Source organism: Felis catus, chromosome A2 (genome assembly GCF_018350175.1).
Source record: "Felis catus isolate Fca126 chromosome A2, F.catus_Fca126_mat1.0, whole genome shotgun sequence".
In the NCBI taxonomy this organism is placed as follows: domain Eukaryota; kingdom Metazoa; phylum Chordata; class Mammalia; order Carnivora; family Felidae; genus Felis; species Felis catus.
The window spans coordinates 108,918,426-108,943,798 of NC_058369.1; the positions used below are offsets into that span (position 1 = coordinate 108,918,426).

The 25,373-nt window shown below is 36.0% G+C and overlaps 1 protein-coding gene across 4 annotated transcripts in view; it reads right to left on the minus strand.

Annotated features, from left to right (window-relative positions):
- CRPPA (CDP-L-ribitol pyrophosphorylase A) overlaps positions 1–25,373 on the minus strand; it is a 670,733-nt gene that overhangs the window by 254,976 nt on the left and 390,384 nt on the right. For all 4 annotated transcript variants that reach the window (XM_045052438.1, XM_045052440.1, XM_045052439.1 and 1 more), the window contains 2 exons: positions 21,252–21,330; positions 2,728–2,940 (listed from right to left, as the gene is read on the minus strand). The gene's annotated coding sequence lies outside the window, so the exon portion shown is untranslated. The remainder of the gene's footprint in view (positions 1–2,727; positions 2,941–21,251; positions 21,331–25,373) is intronic.

The following is a 25,373-nucleotide window of genomic DNA, read 5'->3' on the forward strand; positions in this document are numbered from 1 at the left end:
AATTTTCCTTGGTATTTCCAATTTAGGAAGGAATTCATTAAGATTTAACATTATAATGCAAATACATAACTGTAGCCACAGTTGAATGCACTCTTAAGGAAATAAACTGTACTAGTTTTCTATACGTGAGTAAACTGTTTCTGACTATTCTCGGTTTGGTTTATATTTTGCACTTTTTAAATGGGATCCTTATACTTTTTTTTTCCCTGGAAGGTTATACCTCATCAATTTATTCATTTTTTTAAGTAAACTACACCAAAGGATCATGCAAAATCTTTGAAAAGATGAAAGCACAGGCAAAGCTTGCAATAAATAAGGGCTGATGCATTTAAGCAGTTGTCAGCACATGTACTCAAAACAAGCATGTGTTTTTAGATTAGACCTGGTAAAACATCAAGACAGGTTAGCAGGAAGTACTAGTTAACTAACCTAAAAATCTCTTCAGTAAAACTAAACAAATAAAAATATTATGTGAGGCTGGAAAAAGTCATGGTGCTCTTGGATTTGGGTTCAGTGCTCCTGAGTTTGACCCCAACTTACAACCATGACTGCAAATATTTTTTCACCAACTTCAAGCATGACATTATTTGTTACCTTTACTTTACTGCAGGCCTGGTAAAAGTCAAGATCAATAATTTCGCAGGAACATTTCCACTCTACACTGAAAATACAGCCAACTTGAAGGACACAGCAGATATAAAATTTCTTGCCATCTCTGTAAAACTCATAAAGCATCACCACCACCTTGTGTTTTAATTGAACTTCCCGACTTAGGCCCATTCATATCATTGGTATCTAACTCACACATTCAGTCAGGAGGAAGGTCTCAAATAGGAGTACATAGTCATTGCATGGCCTATGAAGAAATTAGGTACAGAAACAAGATAAAAATGTTGCAATATAATATCAAGATGGTAAGGGCAAATGAAGCTGTCAATATCATATTCTTGTATTTTACTACAATATCATGGCTATGGCTATTTAATATTCAAAGAAGCAACTAATGTTGCTGCCTTCCATGTGCTTGATTGTGGCTAAAAGAAACACATAACTTTCTATACAAAATGCTTGGAGGATTATGAGTCACTTTCATGCACTGACTGCTTGCATAGACTTTCGAGCTTCAGTTGCATATATTCTATGTGAAAAATTTTCAGAATCCACAAGTAAGCATGAATCTGCAGTCGTATCTTCCCAATTTACTTCTAATTACTGTTCCAGGGGCTTCTGCGGCAATAAGGTATTTCTGCATTGTATAGAAATGGATGCAACTTTTATGTTTTCTACTAGAAAACACCAGTCACAAATAGAAAACAATTGAAAACTTCCTATTCTAGATTTAAATTTTTTCAAATGATTTTTCCGAATAAGTTAAACACCCAGAAAGTCAAAGTGCAATGCCTGTCTGTTCCATATTACTGAAAAAAATAATTTCTTTTCATGTCAGAATGATGACAGCAAATGCATGATCTGATCTTTTGTTGTCAGGTGTGTTCGAGTCTGTGTGTGACATTTTAGCAGCTTTAAACTGAAAATTATTCTGGGCCTGAATGAGATATTCTGCGACGCCTAACCAGTCCTCAGTTGGGAAATCACTGACCACTTGTCCCGTGTGCTCAGTGGTCCTGACTTTGAATGCTTCCCCAAACACACTAATTGGAGACCTGGACTATTTTGAGTCTTGCAGGTTTCCATGTCCCCCAGACACACTACACATGAGGGCAGACTAACCCTCACCAAGATGGGCGGCACACCTGTACAACAGATGACCAATTTGAAATGTGCAAAGAAAAACCTCCACAAAATAATACGATGTTTCCTTCACGTGGTGTACATACAATTCAGACAGCTAAGGGGCTAAAGCATGCCATTTAGCTGTAAGTTTTCATTGCTAAAGACATTTTATAGGGCTTAAATTTTATATAGTCCAGTATCAAGTAGTACTCCTAATTGCATGACTTCAAAGTAGACATGTGAGCCCTACTTTCATATTATTTTAGTGGCAAGCAGTCATTGCCCTTCCAATTGTTCCTATGAGGTCCTATATTAACATCATTATTGGAGATTTTATTTAACTTCAATTTTAGTGAAAACTATGCCTCCTTCTTTGAATGGGAGTTTGAACACTGAGATTAAATTGATAGAGAAAATCAAGTCTGAATCAGTTTACAGCCCAGAGGTACATTGTGAATCCCATAAAGCATTGTTGCAGGAACCTGGTTAGTGTTCTGTACACCTGCTTAATGTTTTTTTCATCATCACAAATGTCAAAGTGCTCGGTAAGTCACTGGGGTTTGAATGACAGCCATGCACTAAGCAAGCAGTTATGTTTTTTCACTACCAAATTGGACCATAAATGATGAAAAAGAGGTCAAAAAGGAAGTATGGAACCATACAAATTTGAAAGGGGAAACTGCTAATAGCCATAAACCCGGTGCAATCAAAGGCTTGGCAAGTCATTGCAAATTACCTGCTCTGTGAATTACTGATCGCACTGCATTATGATATAGAACTTTCTAACTCCTTTCATCTGTAGTAACAGGCTTTCTAATAGCTCACAGATCAAAAGCAAAACACTGCCAGTGGAATTTTGATACAAATACACCAAGGTTGTACAAGTATAATGCATATGAATAAAATGTTAATATGCATCCAATATTGCATCTAGTCCATTATTTAATATAGTATATGCATTTTACAAACCAAACCCACTAATATCATACTTACAGAAAGAGATGACTGGTAAGATATGCTTAATTTAAAAGGAAGATGAAATCTTGCATGATACTTTCAGCAGGGATTAATGTAGGTTGGTATGCTTTAAGCAAGATCTTGGCAATCTTTCAGATGCAAGAGGTCAAGTTCCTAAATCCTTTTCTTCTAGCTCAAGACTCAGGCATGTGGAAGTCCCTCCAAATATTGCACCGCCAAATATTGTTCCTATTAGGGAAAATATCTGTATCAATAAGTTTCTTTCAAAAAGATATGTAATGCCCAGGAAGGGTGAAGTCTCCTGGTCACTTTAATCAGACTTTCCGCTTGCCTCCTTGCAGGAGATAGTATGTACCAAATAAATGGACTGTTTAATTCTAGGTAAATAGCCTGGGGGTGGAGGAACTTTGGATGATGAGACATTTTATAATACAGATTTGGCTGAAGTATTGCCAAGCTAGATTTTGCAATGATGCAAAAATACCTTTGGTGCCTGGGTGGGTAAAGGGATAGAGGCAGACAAGGTTGACAGCTGGAAAAGAGAGATAGTTGCAAAAAAACTTGGATCCTTTATATTTGATAATGGCTGATATGCTTGAAATTGAAAATCATTTCAACTGTGTGTGCTAGATGTGGGTTCTTACATAAACCACTGTGATTCTTTTTAAGAAGAGTTTAGTTTGCTTTTGTAACAATTAACCATCAATTAGTGTTACTTCCTCTCATGTTGAAAATAGAGATAAGAGAGATACCATGCCTATCTTTATGGGAAATGGAAATATATAGAGACATTCACATGAATAAAGAAAGTACAGATTATAACAGTGCTATAAAGAATATAAGCATAAGCCTGAGAGGGCTTTTGAATAAGACTATTTGAGGTAGAATGATCAGGAAAGACTCTCTGATGAGGTAATCTAAAAGTTGGGATATGATTAATATGAAAAAGCTAGGCTAGTGAAGAATTGGCTAGATGGACAAGATACGACACATGGAAAGAGAAACAAGCATAAAGACCCAAAGTATGTGAAGGGCCAAAAGTGTTGATAAAGAGCAAGAAACACAATGTGGTTGAACCATAGTAAGCAGGGAAGAAAACAGAAAATGACAAGATCAGATAATCTAAGGCTGTGAGAGTAAGGAGAAGCAACACATTGGAACTGGCTATTCTGGGGAGAACACCGGATCTGTGAGAAAGAACTGAATCAACAAGACCAGCTAGGTCAGCACAGAGTTGCCCAAGTGAAGGATGATAGTGGTTCAGGTTAGAATGGTGGCAGTGGAAGTGAACAGAAATGAAAGCAACATGACTCATACCCATCAAGTCCCCAGAGAAATCCTGAAAGGCTCTCAGCCTTCCAGTCCATGTGATATAGCAGCCGAACCTTCTGATTCCAGTGTTTCAATGAACGGCTCTCTACCCTCAATCAGAAATTTTGGTTCTCCCACTAACATTTCCTTGGTGGGAAAAGTACATAAACTGATGAAGTACTGTGTGTGTGTGTGTGTGTGTGTGTGTGTGTGTGTGTGTGTTTCTACCTATTTAATGAGCAAACTACAGAACTCAGTGACACATACAAATCACTTCCGCAATGTCTGTTTTAAAAGTGGTTTCAAATCTCTGTGGCATGAGGTAGGGTTATGTATCCATTGGTCAATAAATTGCAGCTGATTAAATCTGAGTCACTGAGGTGAAGTTCTTATTTTTGTGGGGGAGGTAGGAAGAATGGGAAGTTGGCTGGTTATTAGAGAAATGGGTGTGAGATTGGGGAGGGGTTTAGAAAAAAATGACTCAGCTCTCTTCTACACATTTTTGCGTATTATTTTTAAAAATAGCATGCATCAATGGCTATTTTGCATAAATGAAAAAAGCTTATTTAAAAAAAAATTTTAACGTTTATTTATTTTTGGAGAGAGACAAACAAAGAGCGAGCAAGGCTGGTAGGGCAGAGAGAGAGAGGGAGACACAGAATCCAAAACAGCCTAACAGCACAGAGTCCAATTCGGGGCTCGAACTCACAAACTGTGAGATCATGACTTGAGCTGAAGTAAGTCGCTTAACCGACTGAGCCACCCAGACACCTTGAAAAAACTTTATTTTAAAATTAGTTTAAAACTTTTTTTTTACATTTATTTATTTTTGAGAGACAGAGTGAGACAGAGTTCAAGGGGAGGAGGGGCAGAGAGAGAAGGAGACAAAGAATCTGAAGCAGACACCAGGCTCTGAGCAAGCATTCAGCACAGAGCCCAATGTGGGGCTCGATCCCATGAACCATGAGATCCTGACCTGAGCCGAAGTTGGACACTAAACTGACAAGCCACCCAGGCGCCCCTTAGTTTAAAACGTTTGGAAACAGTGTCTGGAGACTTTCTGCAATCAGTATCAGATCAAAGACGGAAGGTATGAGCAAGGAAAAGAGCAGACCAAAAAGATCAGAGGCTGTTTAAGGGACTATCTGTAACAGAAATTCAAAAGTCTGCTCTCCTAGTCAAGCCCAGGGCCAGGGTCGTGAGAGGAGCAGTTGGTAGATACTACTAGATAGTCATGCCTGTATTTCATTTATAATTGCTGGTGATATATAGAATTGTTTTGTGAACCACATATAGTTTACCATAGAGTACAGATCAGTGTTTATGAACTCTTGTGTGTTTTATAACCAGACTTAATTCATTAGTATAAACAACAATGGCCCATAAGTTATCAATAGCTGATACCACTAAAACGAAGACCAATAATCAGTATGTCTTGCAGCGGAGATTCCTTAGTCCTTTCTTGCCATGGCATACAGAAAAAAAGGATGATATTTGTATAGTTCACTTGAGGAAAGTAGAAGGGATTTAAGAGTGTCTATAAATATCTTTTTGGAGATGAAAAAAAGCATTACATTTTCTTAACATTAAATAATTACAAAGACACAAAGCATTATGGAAAATATTAAATGTTGAATTTGCACCATACTTACAAATAAAATCTTTTCAAATTTTCTTTGAAAAACTGATTAACTTTCATGCTTATTATTTTATTTTTTAAGTAAACCCTATCCCCAACGTGAGGCTCGAACTCACAAACCCCAGTTTAAAAGGAACATGCTTTTCCAACTGAGCCAGCCAGCTACCCCTTTCATCTTTAAACTACTTGCATTTGGAAAACTCAATCAGGTCTTTCACTGACAAATGTAATTGAAGTTGGCATTTTCTGAGGGCAAAGTGATTGTTAATCCAATTAAACTTTTTCACATAAGTTATCTCAAACTAAGACTCAGAAAGTGTATGCATTGTCAGAGCATGGACAAGCTCAAATGTCACTAAGAGAACACAAATGTGAAAAAATTATATAAGTATCCCATATATGTGAATACAGGGATTGAGACTGCCACTCACAATTAAGCCTATTAAGAATCCTTGTAAAACTCTGCTGCCACTACAGGCTGTATATCATGGTCTTTAGGTATGTGAGACCTGAACTCAGCTATAAACTGGTAGGGTCCCACAACTAGTACAACCTGAACCCGAGTCCTGAATAGATAGATACCCACGGATAGAACAATTATTAGCATGAGTGAACACTATTCAGATTGTCAGATGGCTGCAGGTATTATTGGACTTTCCTTCAAACGTACTGTTTTGTAGCTATTAGCCAGGGATCATTTCAATGTTGCTCATAGTTGGAGGCTACTAAACAAGGATGCCAGCCACCTCTGGCCCTATCTGGACTTTCTAGGCCTGAGAGAATAACTTGCTATACATCTGCAATTCATTGTTTAGGCTATGTGCTGGAAAGTTATACTTTACAAAACAGTCACTGGACCAGGAAGCTACCTCACTGCATACACACCAGCCTGTAGAACAAATAGGCCCAGTCATGCCCCAAAAGAGGCATAAACTGAAATTTCTCTTTGATACACTCATCCCAATAAGCCAAAGGGAAAGGGGGGAGAAGTGGAATGAAGGACAAAGAATAAATGACTGGTTTTCCAAGAGGACTGTTGCATTTTCTCATTAATATATATTTCTGGCTAATATTTACAACATAGCATATGCTGGCCTCTTTCTGAAAAAAAAAACACAAAAATGCTCCAGATTATTTATATCTTCCCTACCTTTTAGACGTGGAAAAAATAAGGCAGCACAGGTTCATTGTTTGCCTTAGGTAATAATATTTAATTTATAATGACAGAGAAGCAAGTTTATTAACTGAAGTGATACAGAAAGAAAAATTAGTATTTCTCAATTTTTCTCAAAAAACCTTAATACTTCTATTTGAAACATAATAGCTGATGTTCCCCAGATGATCACCTTGCATATTTAAAAATAATATTGCAAACATTTTATCATAGAGTAACTGATCCAATATCCAATTAGAATTTGGATCCCTCTGTCCTTCAGTCCTTGCTTTGCTTGCTGTTTGTACTCATTGCTAAGCTTCCTCTCTCATATTCATGGAAATTTATTTATTTACATGTTTCCTTTCACATGACCAAAAGCACATCCAGAGGTGTCACAAAAAAATAATATATCAAACCAAAAGAATGTGTTTTTGCATATATACATGTAGCATACTATTTTTTAACCACAATCTAAATTTTTCCAGTGTTTTCCCATAACGTGTATTTTCCTCTGAAAAAGAGAATTTGAAAAGAATTGCCAAATCTGTCTTGGAACTTCCACTTTAAATTCAAAACAGATCCCAAAATGTCTACTGGGATATATCTCTAGTATGACTAAGAATGTGCACCTGTGATTACCTAAACCAGCCAAAGAATGGCACCATTGCTTCACATAAATGTAGTCACAGATATTTTTTATATGGTTATAGAATTTTGCCATAAATCCCATGGCTCAGTGTAGAATTCTATCTGTCCTACAGGTCCACTTTTTGCCTTTAGATAACATTTTATAGCAAAAGCCTGATGTATTGCTTCTGTCACCCTTTGACCACTAAAGGAACTTAGAACAGCACAATGGGTGAATAATAAGGAGTCAAAGGGAATTTTCTGCCCTTCTGGCTCAGTCCATGCATATGGTCATAATTTTCCAACTTTATGATAATAAGGGGAATGCATTTATCACCCCTCTGCTCCTTCTCAAGTTGATCCCCCACTGTTAAGTTTAGCAGTTGGCTATCGATAATATAGAATTATTAAATAATATGGAGGGTAATGAGTGAGATGGCCACTTGAGTTTCACAAGGAAATAATAAATGGTGGAGAGAGATTTCCAAGTTTGAGGGACAAGTTCAGAAAAGTATAAACTAAATCAGATGGTTATCTTACAACTTCTGAGAGTTAAAATGAAAATTAAAGATAGCTTGAGAGATCTTAGGCTAGTTTGTGCTGTCATATTCTGCTCCAGATAAGATAAGCCATTATCAGCACTGGGATAACTACAATGAAAACATAAATTATTTTCTTCTTTAAAATTGGAGACTGTGCCTAATATTCCTTTACTTGATTTATCTACATTTGCTTTACAATTTGGATAGTTTCATATAACTGAGGTTTAAAAAAATCTGATTAAATAACACAGTGATTTCACTTGGATTCAATACTCTCAGTTTTCAAAATGGGGCAAGGAGAAAGAAAAACAATCAATTTTTTTAATGGGAAAAAATAATGAATAGTTTATACAGGAAGATAGTCAAATGATTGAAAAACACATGAAAAAGTGTTCAATATCATGAATCATCAGGAAAATGTAATTTAAAACCACAATGAGATACCTCTAAAGAAAATCTAAAATTTAAAAGACTGAAAATACCAGATGTTGGCGAGCTTATAGAGTCACCAGAATATTCATACATTGTCAATGAGAATGTAAAATGGTACAACCACTTTGGGAAAATATTCCTTTATAAAACTAAACAAATGTCTATCCTATAATCCAGCAATGCTACTCTTAAGTATTTACCTAAGAAAAATGAAAACATGTGTATACCAAAAAGACTTGCATGAGAATATTCACAGCAGCTATATCACTAAAAGCTTGAAGTGAAAACTACTCCAAGCTTCCATCAAGGGAAGAATGAATGAATAAATAAAATATAGTATGTTCATGCACTGGGATATTACCCAGAAACAGAGAGGAATAAACCATTCATTACAACAACATGGATAAATCTCAAAATCATTATGCTGAATAAAAGAACCATTGCACAAATGAGTAGCTATTATACAATTCATTGGGATGACCATGAAGTCTAATATCAGTAGATTAATCTATGCTATAAAAACTGGAACAATGACTCTCTTAGCCAAGGGCTAAAAGGTGAGGAGTATGCTGGATTTGACATAGTAATAGTCTACACCTTTAAAGAGATTTTAGTTCCATAGATGTACATACTCATTAAAAATCAGAAATGAATGGTTGCTAGGAAGGAATATTGTGGAGAAGGAAGATCCTGAGCTCACCTCCTCCCATGGACACACTGAGACAACAAGTACATGCATTACAACTCTCCCTGAAAACAATCTAAAGACTGGCAGAATAAATCTTCCAGAGCTAGTTATAGAGAGAAGACCACTTTGGAAATAATAGGTGGGATGGAGATGTGATTAGGACCCAAGCCTCCAGTGTGACTAACCACAAATGGGAGAGGTATAATAAGCATGGAGGAGCAAGGACATCCGACTCCTTACTAGGCACCCTTGGCCCTGGGGACTCACACTAGGAAGATGGGTACCCATAGTGTCAGTCTTTGAAAATCAGTGGGGCTTCATTCCAGAGTCTTTAAAAACCAGTGTGCTTTACTCCAGGAGAACTGAAGGGCAATGTAAAACTAAGTCCCCACACTTAAAGAGCCAACATACCAAATAACTGAGCCCAAGACCCAGCACAGAAGCAGCAGTTTGAAAGTGCCTGGGGCATACATAAAGGAGATTTATTGACTAATTTTAAGACATGTACCAGTGTAACAGATATCTACAGAAATTTTCTCTGGCAATGAAGGAGCAGGTAAGCACCATTTTTCTTGCCCTCCCCCAGCCTAAATAGCCAGACACTTGTGGGAGTCTGTGCTAACATTCTCCATCTACGGGGCTAGTACTGTGTGATCCATCCCAGCATCTTCTGTAGACGTGCCACACCTGACCTGCTCACACTGGCAGACACCACTCCAAAGCAACTCCCACCCCCTCTATACCTGGGAGGCAGCCCCAGCTGGGACCCATATCCTCCAAATCAACCCTACCCTGAGGAGGGAGGAAGTTAACTCCACATACCACTGTGCCCACAGGTGCTGGAGTTGAGCTTCTTAGTTGGCAAAAAAGGGACCAAGTGCATGCATCCCACACAGAGGACACTCTTGGAAGCCTGGTCCTGGTTACCAGTGAGGATTGTGGTACAGGGCACCACAGGACCCCTTCTACACAAGGCCACCTCGTTTAAAGATCAGCAGATGAAGGTGACCTACCTAATACTAAGAAACAGAGTTAGAAAACATGAGGAGGCAGAGGAATATGTCTCAAATGAAAGAACAAGAAAAAGGCAGAGAAAAAGAGCTAAAAGGAATGTAGATAAGCAATAGGGTGGATATGGATAAAGAGTTCAAAGTAATTGCATAAAGACACTCACTGGACTTGATAAAAGAGTGAATGAACTCAGTGAGAATTTCAACAAAGAGAAAGTATTAAAAAACAGAACTGAAGAACAATAACTGAAATGAAAAATACACTACAGGGAATAAACAGCAGATTGGAGGATGCAGAAGAATAGATCAGCAACCTGGTAGACAGGGTCATGGAAAGCAACTAATCTAAGCAACAGAAAGAAAAAAAAAATTGTATTAAACAATCAGAACCGGTTAAGAGAGCTCTATAACATAAGCATAATAACATTTATATTATGGGGACCCCAGACAGAAGACAGAAACAAAGGGGCCGGAAACTTATTGGAAGAAATAATAGCTGAAAATTTCACTAATCTGGAGAAGGAAACAGACATTCAGGTCCAGGAATCACAGAGAGCCCCAAACAAGATTAACCCAAGGAGGTTCTCACCAAGATAATAAGTTAAATAACAAAGATTAAACATAGAGAGTCTTAAAAGCACCCAGAGCAAATAAAGTTACACAAAAGGGAAACCCCAGAAGACTATCGGTTGATTTTTCAGCAGAAACATTTCAAGTCAGAAGGAACTAACATGATATATTCAAAAGGCTGAAAGGGAAAAACCTACAACCAAGAATATTCTACCCAGCAAGGTTGTCATTCAGAATTTAAGGAGAAATAAAAAATTTCCCAGACAATCAAAAGCTAAAAGAACTCATCACTAGCAAACCAGGTTTACAAGAAATGTTACAAGGACATCTTCAAGTAAAAACAAAAGGTCACAACTAGAAGAAAATTATGAAATACAAGGATTTCACAAGAAACAACAAACATATGGTAAAGGTAGTAGAGTGATCACTAAGAAACCCAGTATGAAGTTAAAACTCAGAAGTAGTAAAATCAAAAATATCTACAAAAATTAGTCAAGTGATATAAAAATGAAAAGATGTAAAATATGATATATATATAAAACATGGAGAGAGGAAGGAGTAAAAATTTAGGGCTTTTATAGTGTGCTTGAACTTAAGTGACCATCAACTTAAATTAGAGTGTCACACGCATATGATGTTGTATATGAACCCCATGGTAACCACAAACCAAAAATCTATAATAGAAAAACAAAATCTGAAGAGACAGAAATCCAATCTTGCACTGAAGAAGACCTTTTAACCACAGGGAAGAGAGCTATGAGGAAAAATAAGGAACAAAGAAGAACTATAAAACAACCAGAAAATAATTAGCAAAATGGAAATAAGTACATACTTATCAGTACTTACTTTAAATGTAAAAGGACTAAATGCTCCAATCAAAAGATATAGGATGACTTAATGGATGAAAAAGTAAGATCTATCTATATGCTGTCTACAAGAGACTCACTTCAAACATAAAGACACATATAGACTAATAGGGAAGGTATGGAAAAAAAATACTCCATACAAATCGAAGAATAAAAAAGCAGGAGTAGCAATAATCATATCAGACAAAATAGACATTAAAACAAAGACATGAACAAAAGACAAAAAAAGAAAGGTCATTATATAATAAAGGGATCAATCAAATAACAGGGTATAATAATTGTAAATATCTATGAACCCAATGTAAAGGCACTTAAATATATAACGCTTATATCAACACACATAAAAGGAGAAACTGACAGCAATACAATAAGAGTAGGAGGCTTTAACACCCCACTACATTAATGGACAGATCATCCAGACAGAAAATCAATAGGGAAACAGTGGTCTGAATGTCACATTAGACTAGATAGACCTAACAGATGTATATATAACATTCCCTTCTAAAACAGCAGAATACACATTTTTTTTAAATGCACACAAAATATTCTCCAGGGTAGATCACATGGTAGGACACAAAGCACGTCTCAATAAATTTAAAAGGAATGAAATTATATTATGTATCTTTTTCTACTGCAACAGAGTGAAATTAGGATTTAATTATAAGGGGTTAAAAACAAAAAAAAAACTGAAACACAAAATATGGAGACAACATATTACTAAACAACACATGGGTCAACAAAAAAATCAAAGAGAAAAATCAAGAAATACCTGAAGACAAATGGAAATGAAAACACAATGGTCCAAAATCTTTGGGATCCAGCAAAAGAAGTTCTAAGAGGGAACTTCATAGCAACACAGGTCCACTCGAAGAAATAAGAAAAATATCCAAAAATTTCACCTAAACCCCCCAAAAAACTAGAAGAGAACAAGCAAAGCCCAAAGTCAGTAGAAAGAACAAAATAATAAAAAAGACACAGAATGAAATGAAACAGAAACAAACAAAAACAATAGAAAAGATCAATGAGACTAAGAGTTGGTTCTTTAAAACGATAAACAAAATTGGTAAACCTTTAGCCAGATCAATCAAAAAAAAAAAAAAGATCCCTTTCTCTGACACAAATAAACTTTAAAAAAGAAATACAAAGGATTTTTAAAAATTCATAAAAAAATTATATGCCAACAAACGACAATCTATAAGAAATGGATACATTCTTAGAAACATACAATTTTCCTAGACTGAATCAGGAAGAAATAGAGAATCTGAATAGATCAATAACTAGTAACAAAATTGAACTGTTTATCAGAAAACTTCCAACAAACAAAAGTCAAGTAACAGATGGCTTCCAAAAAACAGAAAGAATGCTTCTAAATATATTCTATGAGGTGAGCATTACTCTGATACTAAAACCAGACAAAGACACCCCAAAAACAAAATTAATAGACCAACATTTCTCCCGAACACAGATGGAAAAAATTGAATCAGATTTATTCCATGGATTCAAGGATGGTTCAGTACATACAAATCAATAAATGTGTGGTACATCACATTAACAAGATAAAGGATAAAAACCATACGATCATCTCAATAGGTACAGAAAAAACATCTGACAATTTTCAATATGCATTCATAATTAGAAACTCCCAATAAAGTAGGTTTAGAGGAAACACATGTCAACTTAATAAAGACAAACATACATGACAAACACATAGCTAGCATCATACTTAATAGTGAAAAACTGAAAGCTTTTCCCCTAACATCAGGAACAAGGCAAGGATATCCATTCTCATCTTTTTATTTAACATGGTACTGGAAGTCCTAGCTAGCTATTAGACAACAGAAAGAAATAAAAGGCATCCAAATTAGTAAGAAAGATGTAAAACTGTCAATATTTGCAGATGACTTATACTATATATAGAAAACCCTAAAGACCACATGAAAATCAAAACTAATAGATCTAATAAATGAATTCAGTAAAGTTGGGAGACACGAAATGAATATGTAGAAATCTGTTGCATTTCTATACACTAATAATAAAATAGCAGAAAAGAAAATAAACAATCTCATTTACAATTGTATGAAAGAGAATAAAGTACCTGGAATAAATTTAACCAAAGAGGAAAAAAAAAACTGGACTCTAAAAACACCAATGAAAAACAAAACAAAACAAAACCCAAAAAACAAAGATGACACAAATAAATTGAAAGATGCACAGATACACAATGCTCAAAGACTGAATTAATGTTAAAATGTCCATACTACCCAAAGCTATCTACAGATTTAATGCAATCTCTCAAAAAATACCCAGTTTTTGAGTTGTTTCACAGAGATCCAACAAAAAATTCTAAAATTCATATGTAAGCACAAAAGTCCCCAAAGAGCCAAAGCAATCTTGAAAAAGAATAATAAAGCTGGAAGTGTCACAATCCCACTATAGTACTGACACAAAAACAGATACACAGATCCATGGAAAAAATTGAGAGCCCAGAAATAAACCCATACATGGTCAATTAATCTATGACAAAGAAGGCAAGAAGATATAATGGGAAACTCTTCAATAAATGATGCTGAAAAAATTGGGCAGCTACATGCTAAAGAATGAAACCAGACCATTTTGTTACATCATATACAAAAATAAACTCAAAGGGGATTAAACACCTAAATCTAAGACCTGAAACCTTAAAACTAAAAGAAAAGATAGACAGTAATCACTTATACAGCAACCTTAGTAATATTTTTTTCTTAATCTGTCTCCTCAGGCAAGAGAAACAAAAACAAAAAAAACAATTGGGACTACACCAAAATAATTGCACAGCAACAACCCATCAGTAAGATGAAAAGGCAACCTAGTGAATAGGAGAAAATATTTGCAAATGATAAATCTGATGAAGAGTTAATATCCAAAATATGTAAAGAACCCATACAACTAAACAGCAAAACAAACAACTCCCCCCCCACACACACACACATGCAAATAACCCAATTAAAAATAAGACTCTTAACTACAGAGAACAAACTGAGGGTTGCTGGAGGGGAGGTGGGCAGGAGGTTGGGCTAAATGGGTGATGGGTTTAAGGAGGGCACTTATTGTGATGAGCATTGAGTGTTGTATGTAAGTGATGAATCACTAAATTTAACCTGAAACTAATATTACCCTATATGTTAATTAACTAGAATTTATTTTTTTTAATTTTTTTAATGTTTATTTATTTTTGAGACAGAGAGAGACAGAGCATGAACGGGGGAGGGTCAGAGAGAGAGGGAGACACAGAATCTGAAGCAGGCTCCAGGCTCTGAGCTGTCAGCACAGAGCCCGACGCGGGGCTCAAACTCACGGACCGGGAGATCATGACCTGAGCCGAAGTCGGACCCTTAACCGACTGAGCCACCCAGGCGCCCCAATTAACTAGAATTTAAATACAAACTTGAAACATAAAAAAATAAAAAATGAGAAGACCTAAACAGGTTTTGTTTTGTTTTGTTTTTTAAAGAAGACATACAGATGGCCAACAGACAGACACATGAAAACATGTTCATCATCACTTACCATCAGGGAAATGCAAATCAAGACAACAATGAGTTATCACTTTACAAGAATTAGAATGGCTAGTATCATAATGACTGTGCTCTGTTGGTGGGGATGTAAAATGATACAGCCACTGTTGAAAACAGAATAAAGGTTCCTCAAAAAAATGAAAATAGAAGTACCATATGATAGGGGTTCCCAAGTGGCTCAGTCACTTAAACATCAGACTCTTGTTTTTGGCTCAGGTCATGATCTCATTGTCAGGCTCTGTGCTGGCAGCATGGAGCCTGCTTGGGATCCTCTGTCTCCCTCTCTCTCTGATGCTGCCCTGCTCACATTGTCTCTGTCTCTCTCAAGATAAATAAATAAATAAATAAATAAATAAATAAATAAATAAATAGACAATCTAAAAAAAAATAGAGAAAAAGAAGTACCGTATCATACAATAATTCCACTTCTGCATATTATCAGAAAAAACCACAAATTCAAAAAGATATATGCACCTCTATATTAACACAGTATTATTTATAATAACCAAGATGTGGCAGTTACCTATGTGTCTATTGATAGATGAATGGATAAAGAAGATATGCTAGATATACACAATGGAATAACACTCAGCCGTGAAAAGAATGAAATCTTTCAATTCAAGACAACATGGATGGACCTATAAGGTATTTTGCCAAGTAAATTTAGCCAAAGACAAATACCACATGATTTCACTTATATGTGAAATATAAAAAAATAAAACAAATGAACAAATAAACAACAATAACAAAGAAACAGGCTCATAAATATAGAGGACTGGGCTCCAAAGGAGACAGGGGCACAAAATGAGTGAAGGAGATTAAGAGGTGGAAACTTCCTTCCAGTTATAAAATAAATAAGCCACAGGGATGAAAAGTACAGTATAGAGAATATAGCCAATAATATTGTAATACTCTTATCATGATGAGCATTTCATAATTTTTCTAACTCTTATATCACTATGTTTTATACCTTTAATATTACATGTCAACTATATTTCAGTTTTAAAAAATCATCAAACAATACACACGATTTGTGCATTTTACCTCATATAAAATGTACCTCATCAAAATAGCTAATGAATAATGAACTCTAGCTGATGAGATGTGTATTAAGTGTTTTGAGGTGAAGAATACTGATTATCTTCAATCAATTTTAAAATGCATAAAAAAATTAGAAGAATGGATGGAGAGATATTGATGGATAGATAGGTGAAAACTGAAGACGGCAAAATTCTAGAATGTGATAATGGTATTCCCCATGTAAAACTTCAGCTTCCTTTATGTTTAGAAATCATCATAATACTAGAAAAAAATAAGGTAGATCATTTTTCCTTTCTTTCTTCATTTTTATTGCTCCTGAAATAAAATTTCAGGGGCATGTACCATTGAGGGTCATTCTAAGGAATAATAAAGTACTACGGGTACTAACAATTATTATCACACACACACACACGGAGAAGAGAGAATGGAAAAGAAATTAACTTTGATGGAATTTAAAGAAAAGTTTTTGAACAAAGGATCTAATGATAAAATAAGGAGCTAGAAACTATTGAACTACACAATTCCTAGTTTTTCCTTCCTTGCTTTTTTTTTTTTTCACTGTGTGGTTTGGAGATTTTTGGGTTTTTTTGTTTTTTGTTTTTTTTTTCCTCTTTGAACACTGAAGCGGTGACAGCAATGATTATTCCTAAGTACACATTTGAATGAAAAGCCACACTATGGAATATTTTACTTTCCCTGCAAATCTTCTCACAACCTTCTCATAAATAAATGGGGCTAGAGTCAAGGAAACTGGGCTAAATCCCTCCCTTACTGCTTGGACTATTCCCAAATCATTCATCAGGGACAGGGAAGGATGGGAGCTTCTCTTTGGCATATATCTTAGGGAGGTCTGGCAGGGTTAAGGGAAAGAGACAAAGAAGCCTATGCTCAAATATCCTGGGTATTTTTGCCAATCTACTTAAAAAAATACATGCACAGCATGCTTTTGTCAATAAATCCTCAATGTGCTTATACTGGAGGTGCTGAAAATTGCTTGGATAGTTCAAAATTGTATCTGGAGCTTTTGGCAGATCAGTGTTCTGACAAGTGAAGTTGAAAATTTCTACCTCTAGATCCTGTAGTCAACAACCTCTAAGAATTGCTAATGGTTTTTACTGGATTAGAATTGACGGACTCTTCTGATTTGAGCGGTATCCATTTCAATTATACCATTACTCCCCAGGCAAGGAGAATGATCTTGTGCAGAAGCATTGGGCCAGCTTGAGAGCAAAAATATCCTGGTCCCAGGGAAATTATGCATGGTGTGTAACAGTCACAGAATCCATGATAGATTGTTCTGTGCAATTGCTCTTAAGTCTGCTTAGGATTCTATGTCCTATTTTAAATCTGTGAAATGAAATTTCATGCCATAGGGTTCTCAATGAGAGGAAAGATTACAGGAAAAAAAATAAGGAATAAAGCCAATGCAAGACAGAACACCTTTTATGGTATGAATGGCTCTTAAAACTCTTTTCCTTTCACTAAAAAAAAAAAAAAAAAAGTTTTATTGTTAACTGTTTCATTTTGGGGGTATAAAATTGTTTATGGGGCTTAGAGCAGAAAGCCACCATGCCTTATCTTTTCCTGGCTCCTATTCTTGAGAAGAAAAAAAAAATGCCTAATAATAGTGTGGCAAGACTTTAAGTAAAAAGTGTATTTTATAATTTCTTTAATTAAACATGATCAAAGGTGCCTTTAAAGCATTTGAACGAGCACTTTCCTAGTTATGTGGCACTGTCTATATTCTTTAAACATGGCCATTGGCTCAATGTCCCTGTTTTTGGTTCAATAGTTTCTTTTGCTATGGACGACCAAAATTTTCCATTCTTTGAAACCTAGTGTTTTTACTATACACAGATGAAACACACCTGTTTCTGATATACAACCACTTTCAATTCTTGTTAGCTGTGAAAAATTCATGAAATGGAAAAAATCTGTGCTCTCCTTGTGGTGTAAAATATAAATTTGGAGCTTCACATTGTCAATTAAAAGAAAAAAAATAGCAAACACCTACTGTGTGCAAGGAGGCTGCCATAGAATTCAACAAATCTGAAAATGCTTATTGAGCACCCAATCTGGGTCATGCTGTCTCGCACAATCTAAAAGGTGGGCTATGAAAACAAATAAAAACAGAAACAAAAACAACAATAAGCAGGAAGAAAGTGAGTAGAGAGTTCTGGGGATAGGAGGACTTTTAAATAGAATGACCAGGGTCCTCTTTATGGGGGAAAATAATATCATAATGGGGAGATCTGAAGATTGAAGGAAGCGAAGGTTTAAGCAATGTTGGTTTTGGGGGGAGGACCTTTCCCAACAGAAGGAGCACCAAGGGCCTCGAGGTAGAATACCGAACACTCTAAAAAAAGAAAGGAGGCCAATGACATCGCAAGTAAACACCTGAGGTGGGAAGCAGTAAGAGATGAGAGCCTGGAAGGACAGGGCACCAAATCATTCAGGGTCTTGTAAGACTTGGGGTTTTACCGTGGTGGGATGGGATATTTTAGAAGAGTTGAGTGAAGGGACACAGTATCCGATTTTATATAATACCTCAATCAATATGGCTGTTCTATTGAATATGTGTACACTACACAATGCAAGTGCAGAAGAAGAGAAGCCAGTTAGCAAGCCACTGGGTACCTCAGACAAGAGATGATTATAGCTTTGATCAAGGTCATAGATATGGAATGGTGAGAAGTGGTCAAATTCTCAATATATTTGGCAGATAAAATGAGCAGAATTCATTGAAAGGTTGCATGACGGGCACCTGGGTGGCTCAGTCGGTCAAGCGTTCGACTTCAGCTCAGGTCATGATCTCACAGTCTGTGAGTTCAAGCCCTGCATTGGGCTCTGTGCTGACAGCTCAGAGCCTGGAGCCTGTTTCAGATTCTGTCTCCCTGTCTCTCTGCCCCTCCCCCACTCACGTTCTCTCTGTCTCTCTCAAAAATAAATAAACATAAAAAAAAAGAAAGGTTGCATGAATGAAGTGAGAAAGATGAATCAATGATGATTCTAAGATAGTGGTTGCCATTTGCTAAGATGGGAGGTAAAGCAGATTTGAGGGGCAGCAAATGGGGATTTCTGTCTGGGACACATTACATTTGAGATACCAGGTAAAGATACAAGTGAAGATGATTCCACATGAAGGTGGAGATAACCATCTGGAGTTGAGGGTAGATGGATATATGTGTATATATTTGTGAGTCATCAGATGATTCATACATATATAGAGGACCATCAGCAATTATGGGATTCAAGGCTGAAATGACAATGAAGTGAGCAGAGGCATGCAGCTGTGAACCAAATGTAGGATAATTACTAGCAGTTAGCCATTACAAGGTTAACTGCTTGTGTTCTGTTAAGAGTCCAGACCAGTGACTCAAAACAAAACAAAACAAAACAAAACAAAACAAAACAAAACAGTAAAAATAAATGGCCATTGAGGGAGGGAGAAAATTGAGAAAGCATGATGTCCTAGAAACCTACTGAAAAAAAAAAAGTAAATAAATAACATTTACCTTGTGATAAATACAAATAATTTTCTAGCTTATAATGAAGATAAAAGGATATAAAAAATATTCAAAATTTAGTATACAAAGTGGTAAATGCTGCAAAAGATTTTAAACGCAATGTTGAGAGATGGATAGAAACCTGACTCACAGAAAGAGGAAGAGAAGACATTTATATTAGAGGGAAACTCTTAAAAAGGAGTCCTGAGAAGGGAGCACAACGTATATTTGAGGAATAGTGAGTAGTCCAAGGTAGCTGGGGAGTACAAGATGTTTTTTTATAAATGTCTGAGGCAGGTTTCCTGTGCCAAAAGATATTCAGATTTTGCTGTATGTGCACGTGTGTGTGTGTGTGTGTGTGTGTGTGTGTGTGTGTATCAAATCTCCAGAAACAATGAGTCTGAGAACATAATAATGAAACTTACTTTGTCATCCCATCCCCACCCCCCGCCAATCTCTCAGCTATCAGATTTTGTCTTTTCATCTGTAAATATACGAATAGCTAAGTAAAACATCTATCTCTATCTGTTTAACATCTATGGAGTGCCTGCTCCATGTAAACTCTGGTGGAAGGAACGAAGGACTAACATAAACATGCAAAAGTATTCATTGCAATGCACAGAACTGGGCCTTGTGGAACCAGGAGGGAGAAAATAGAGAAATATGAATACGATAAGACTCATTCTCTGAACAGTTGTATAAATTTATTAGGATAGTCTGCCTTAACAGTTGGAAAATAGAAAATCCATGCCATAGATTTGGAGTTTGGCCCAGCATAATCTGACCTATGCTCCAGTTCCATGGAGACGGGAAAGCTATTTTGCCTACAATCACATACAAAATTCTTTAAGGATAACAGTCATCACTTCTGGGGTCAGAACAACTCATGGCATTGAATAAAGGAAAAGAGAATCACAAGGAATCACACAAGACTTTATTTTTAGTAACAGAAAAACTTACTATACTCCATTCCCCAAAGAGGAATGTGGTAAATTTTCTTAAAAATTTGTTAACGTGAGTTTTAATTTTAGGGCCAATTCTTCACAGGTATTTTTCCCACCTTTGTATTCTCAATGACATAGTGGGATGAACTGAGTCAAAGGACCTATTTCCCAATCTAAACTGAGACACCAGTTGATCCCCTCAGTGTCTTTACATCTCATGCGTCTCATTTGCAAAATTAAGAGAGAGGACAGTGGTGTAAAGTGGGAAAGAACACTTTGGAGTCATACAGACTTAGAAGCTATATGACATTAGGCAAGTTACTGAATGTCTGAATTTCAGTTGTTAAACAGCAAATTAGAATAACAGGGCTCACACAATGTTGCCACAAAGATAAAAAGAAGTCATGTACAGAAAATTTCTGGCATATAGTAGACACTCAATGAATGTTCATTTCCTTCCTGCTTTTAACTTGAGCAATTCAGTTCCAATATAATGTTAAGACTTAATTCTAGGAAAAAAAAAAGTTTAGGAAAGTAATTATAGAGTTTTACCACTATCGGCTATTTTTAAACATTTTTTTTTAAATTGGCATCCGGTCTATCTCAGAGTTAAAAGACAACTTCTATCTTTAGAGTAAAAATAAAGAACTTACAGAGAGCATGTACCACGCAAACGGTGAAGAAAAAAAAATGTTCCTCTTGAGAGAAGTTTCAAGAATATTGAGGGGAAAACTAGAAAGAAAGAAAGGCGGAAAGAATTTAGTTGATACACAGTTTTAGAGTCTATAAATTAAAAATCAACCAAGTAGGAGAGAGGTATTTGCTGTGTTGCCCTCCTGATTAAGATGGGTTAGGTACTATGGCTGGCATAACACAGTCATCTTCCTTTCTCTCAAAACGGAAAATTTATTTTTCATGAAAGTGAGAATTTATTGCAGGAATGTCAGCTCAGTGAATGAGTCTATGCTCTATGTAAAAGGAAATGGATACTTTACTACTTTGACCTTTCTATATTTTTCATATTTTGTCTGGCTACATATTGCAACCATTCCTTTCGGTTAGCAATTAAAGTCAAATTTGCAGCTGCTTTTACAAAACCAACACTTCTCTCCTACAAATGAAAATTTCAAAGTCCTCATGTTTGATTTCTAATATCATCCAATTTGTTATTGAGACATATAAAATACCCTAAGGATGAAGAAACACAACAGTCACTGTCCCTTAGCACTATCTATCACTCTGCATTTTAGTTTGTCATCCAGTATAAAAAGTAAAGAAAGAAAAGTAAGCAAGAGGTTGCAATAATTTACGCCTGTCTAGGAAGTTTGGCACCGTAGCTTCAAGTATAGGGAGCCCTTTACAGGAGAAAAAAACGTAACCAGAGACTATGTGAGTGTGGAAGATGAGATCATCCACCAACAGCAATCTTTCAAATTCACAGACACTTCCGGATTCATGAGGTGAGAATGAACAGTGCAGAGTACTGTAACACTCATTTGTAGTGTTTGAATTTGTTAACACGCACTCTCAAGCTGTCTTTGTCTGAGATAGCGTTTATACCACAAGTGAAAAAAATCAGTATGGACAATACCACTATCATTTGAAATCAGGATAGTCTTTAAGTATGAAAAAAAGGACAATATGTAAATCTAAAGCATATTTAATAGAAAAAAGTGCAAATTTGGGAGAAACTTGCCATCATCTTGTTTTTCACAAATATTTTCCTAATGAATCTTTTAAATTATTAACTTGAATTAATTCCAACTTATTTGAATGTATTTGTTTCCTACTGAGCATGATCAATCTTTGTCTTGAAGGTTTTTTTTAACTAAACATTCTATTCAAGGTACAATTAAATTTATCAATGATTAAGAAAGATAAAAGAAAATAATTTATAGAAGCATGCAGCGATCCATACCTCTTTTACATGTCTCTAATAAAAACTGACGTCGATATTATTTCACCCTCAACATCAGAAACAGGAGATGAGAAATCTATCTTGGTAGTTTCTCTAGAAACATGCAAATCAAAATCTAGGGATCAGATGGTGAGAATAGTAAGGTGTTTCAGGGTAGGAGAAGGAGGATGTGGTATTAATATTGGCTACTTGGGTCCTAGTGTGTATCAAAAAATATTAAAATAATGTGCATTAGTGAAGTATCACTTACTTTGAAGGACTTATGTAGCGACCTAAGAATTAAAAAAGCAAGTATTTGGGCTAACAAAAATACACAGATATGATGACAGACATTATTAAATTAATAGATCAGGAATACATGAAAGTATATGTAAGGGACTTTGAGGTATAGACCAAGGCTCGTCAAATTTTAGAGTATAAAAAACAGATTTGTGAATCAGTAGATTTGGGATGGGACCCAAGATTCTGCATTTCTTGCAAGCCCCAGGCCATGCTGAGGCTGTTAGTCTAAGGATAATACTCTGAGTAGCAAAGCCCTGATCATGACAGAGAAAGTTTAGGGCTTATCTTAGAAATTGCACCTAGAGAAGTCTGAATATCAAGTTATCTGTCTCACCAACTCGTGCCACCACTCTTATTTTCAATGGAATCCATTCCAGGAAATAGAAATACAAGTGGCTAATGCTTTTAACCACAATGTGACATTTTTATATTAAGGTAAATAAATGAATTATTTAATTTAACCCTCAAAAGAGTCCATGAGGCAAATACTTTTGTTATCTTCACTTTACACTAAAAAGAAACAGGCTTGGGGAATTTAATTAATCAAGTCAAGCCCATACAAGCAGGATTCAGAAACAGAATTCTGAATATGGTAGCCCGGACTCCAGAGCCTAAATATTTTCATCAATGTTACTGCAATGATCAAGACTGTTCTATTGCATTATTAGTAATGTTACAAAGGATAGGGATACAATTTTGTATAAATTTTGGGGTGTATCATCATTAGCTTCTAGAACAGGATTTATTCAAGAATAACTGCTCCTGACATTAGAAATCTTAAATGAATGGTGATTAGCAGTTTAGATACACCAAATATAATCACTTTCAAGAGTCAGAATAAATAAAGGATGGGACTAAAATTCTTACTGGATTGAGTTCTTTAGATTAAAGAAAGAACAGATTCTAGATAGGGACTGGAGGCTCTATAGTCCTCAACATGTGGGATAACCCTTAAAGCTCCACGTCTGAAAAAAATAGCCCTAAAACTTTAGAATCCCTAAAGGATTTTTACTATTGAAGGGTACACTATTAAATATTTTATGCATTCTGTTATTTTTAAAGGGTGTAATCCCTCCTAAGGTGTGTTGGCCCTGGGGTCTTTGAACCAGTCTAGACCAGAATTAACTAGGAGCCATCATTTTCATTATAAGTATGTTATAATTATGTTTGCTTATTTCACACTGTTTAATATACTCCGTCCTGTTAAACTACATCACAGGGCCTTCAGCACCTGTTGCTTATTTCTGCCAGATTGAAAGTATTCCTTTCTCTTTATTTTTTGTGTGCAAGGATAAGATGAACTTGCCAAGGGTTGTCATTCTTGCATACACCTGCCAAGAGGCAAATACTTTAATAGTTGAAATGCTTATAGCATATGCTGCAGTTGCTGCAGCTACCAACTTCCAATGCCTGGTATTTCATAAGAGATTGAATATAGTCAGGATGACAGATTCATCCCTTGATATATGCATATGAGACCATATGCCCCTGAGTATACACCCTGTTTATATGCCACATCCCTGGAGTTAGTGTTGGCTGAGAATATATCTTCCAGTAATTTACTACCTTACATCCTCAACTTTTAAAAGTCAATAATAAATCTCTCGACACTTATTGATTTGTTGGCACTGCTTACATGAAAGATGGCATCAGGCTGTGCCGAAAAAACAAAAACAAAAACAAAACAAAATAGGGTTTATGGCTGTAAGATAGGATCCTTCTTCTTGCTTTGTTAACTTCTTTACTTTCCCTAAGGATTCCTGTTGCATTTCCCACTCTTCTGTTAGGTCTTCAATCCAGATGAAAGTAAATATTGGTAAGCTATGGTATTCAGAGTTGAGCTAAGCTTAGAAAAATAGGGTGAAACTACCCAGCTGCTGGGGTTCGGCCAGTTGACTCTAAGACTCAAGGGACACTAGACAGTTTTCATGTAAGGCACAACAATCAGCATCCTAAAGATAGGCTTTCCCTTGGATGTAATTGAGAAATGGGTCTTAGCATAATACTGTCTTTCCTTGAATCCTACTGAGGTAACCAGAAAGATAAAGGCAGAAAAGAATATATCCCTTTTGAATGATTTTTTTCAACTCTATCCTACCAATCTTGTCATCTCATCGGAAGTGTAGAATGGAAGGTAAGAAGTATAGTTAAGGTTTTCTAGAAGGCTGACATGTGACTAAAGTGAAGAAAGAGCAATGGAGATATGTTTCTGCTTTCATTGTTTTACTACATTCCCAAGGACACGTGAAGCCTTCCTGGCGTTGAATTCCTGTCAAGCCCATGCACATATCAGTATGTCTATCTTTCCTATCCATGAGTTGATCAAGGTGGCACAACCTTAACTCCTATTCCTTGACAAATAAAATTCCATCCAAACTCTCCTTCAATCCACAGTGAAATTACCTCTACAGCAGTTTTGTGAGTACCCTCAGGAGACTGGACAGTTAGTTTTCCTTTATAACAGTGCAACACATTCCTAGATATCTCTTTCCATCTCCCTCTCCTTCCCTCTCATGGGTGCAAACACCATATGAGCCCAGGCTGTTTGATAACCAAGGAATGAATTACATATCTT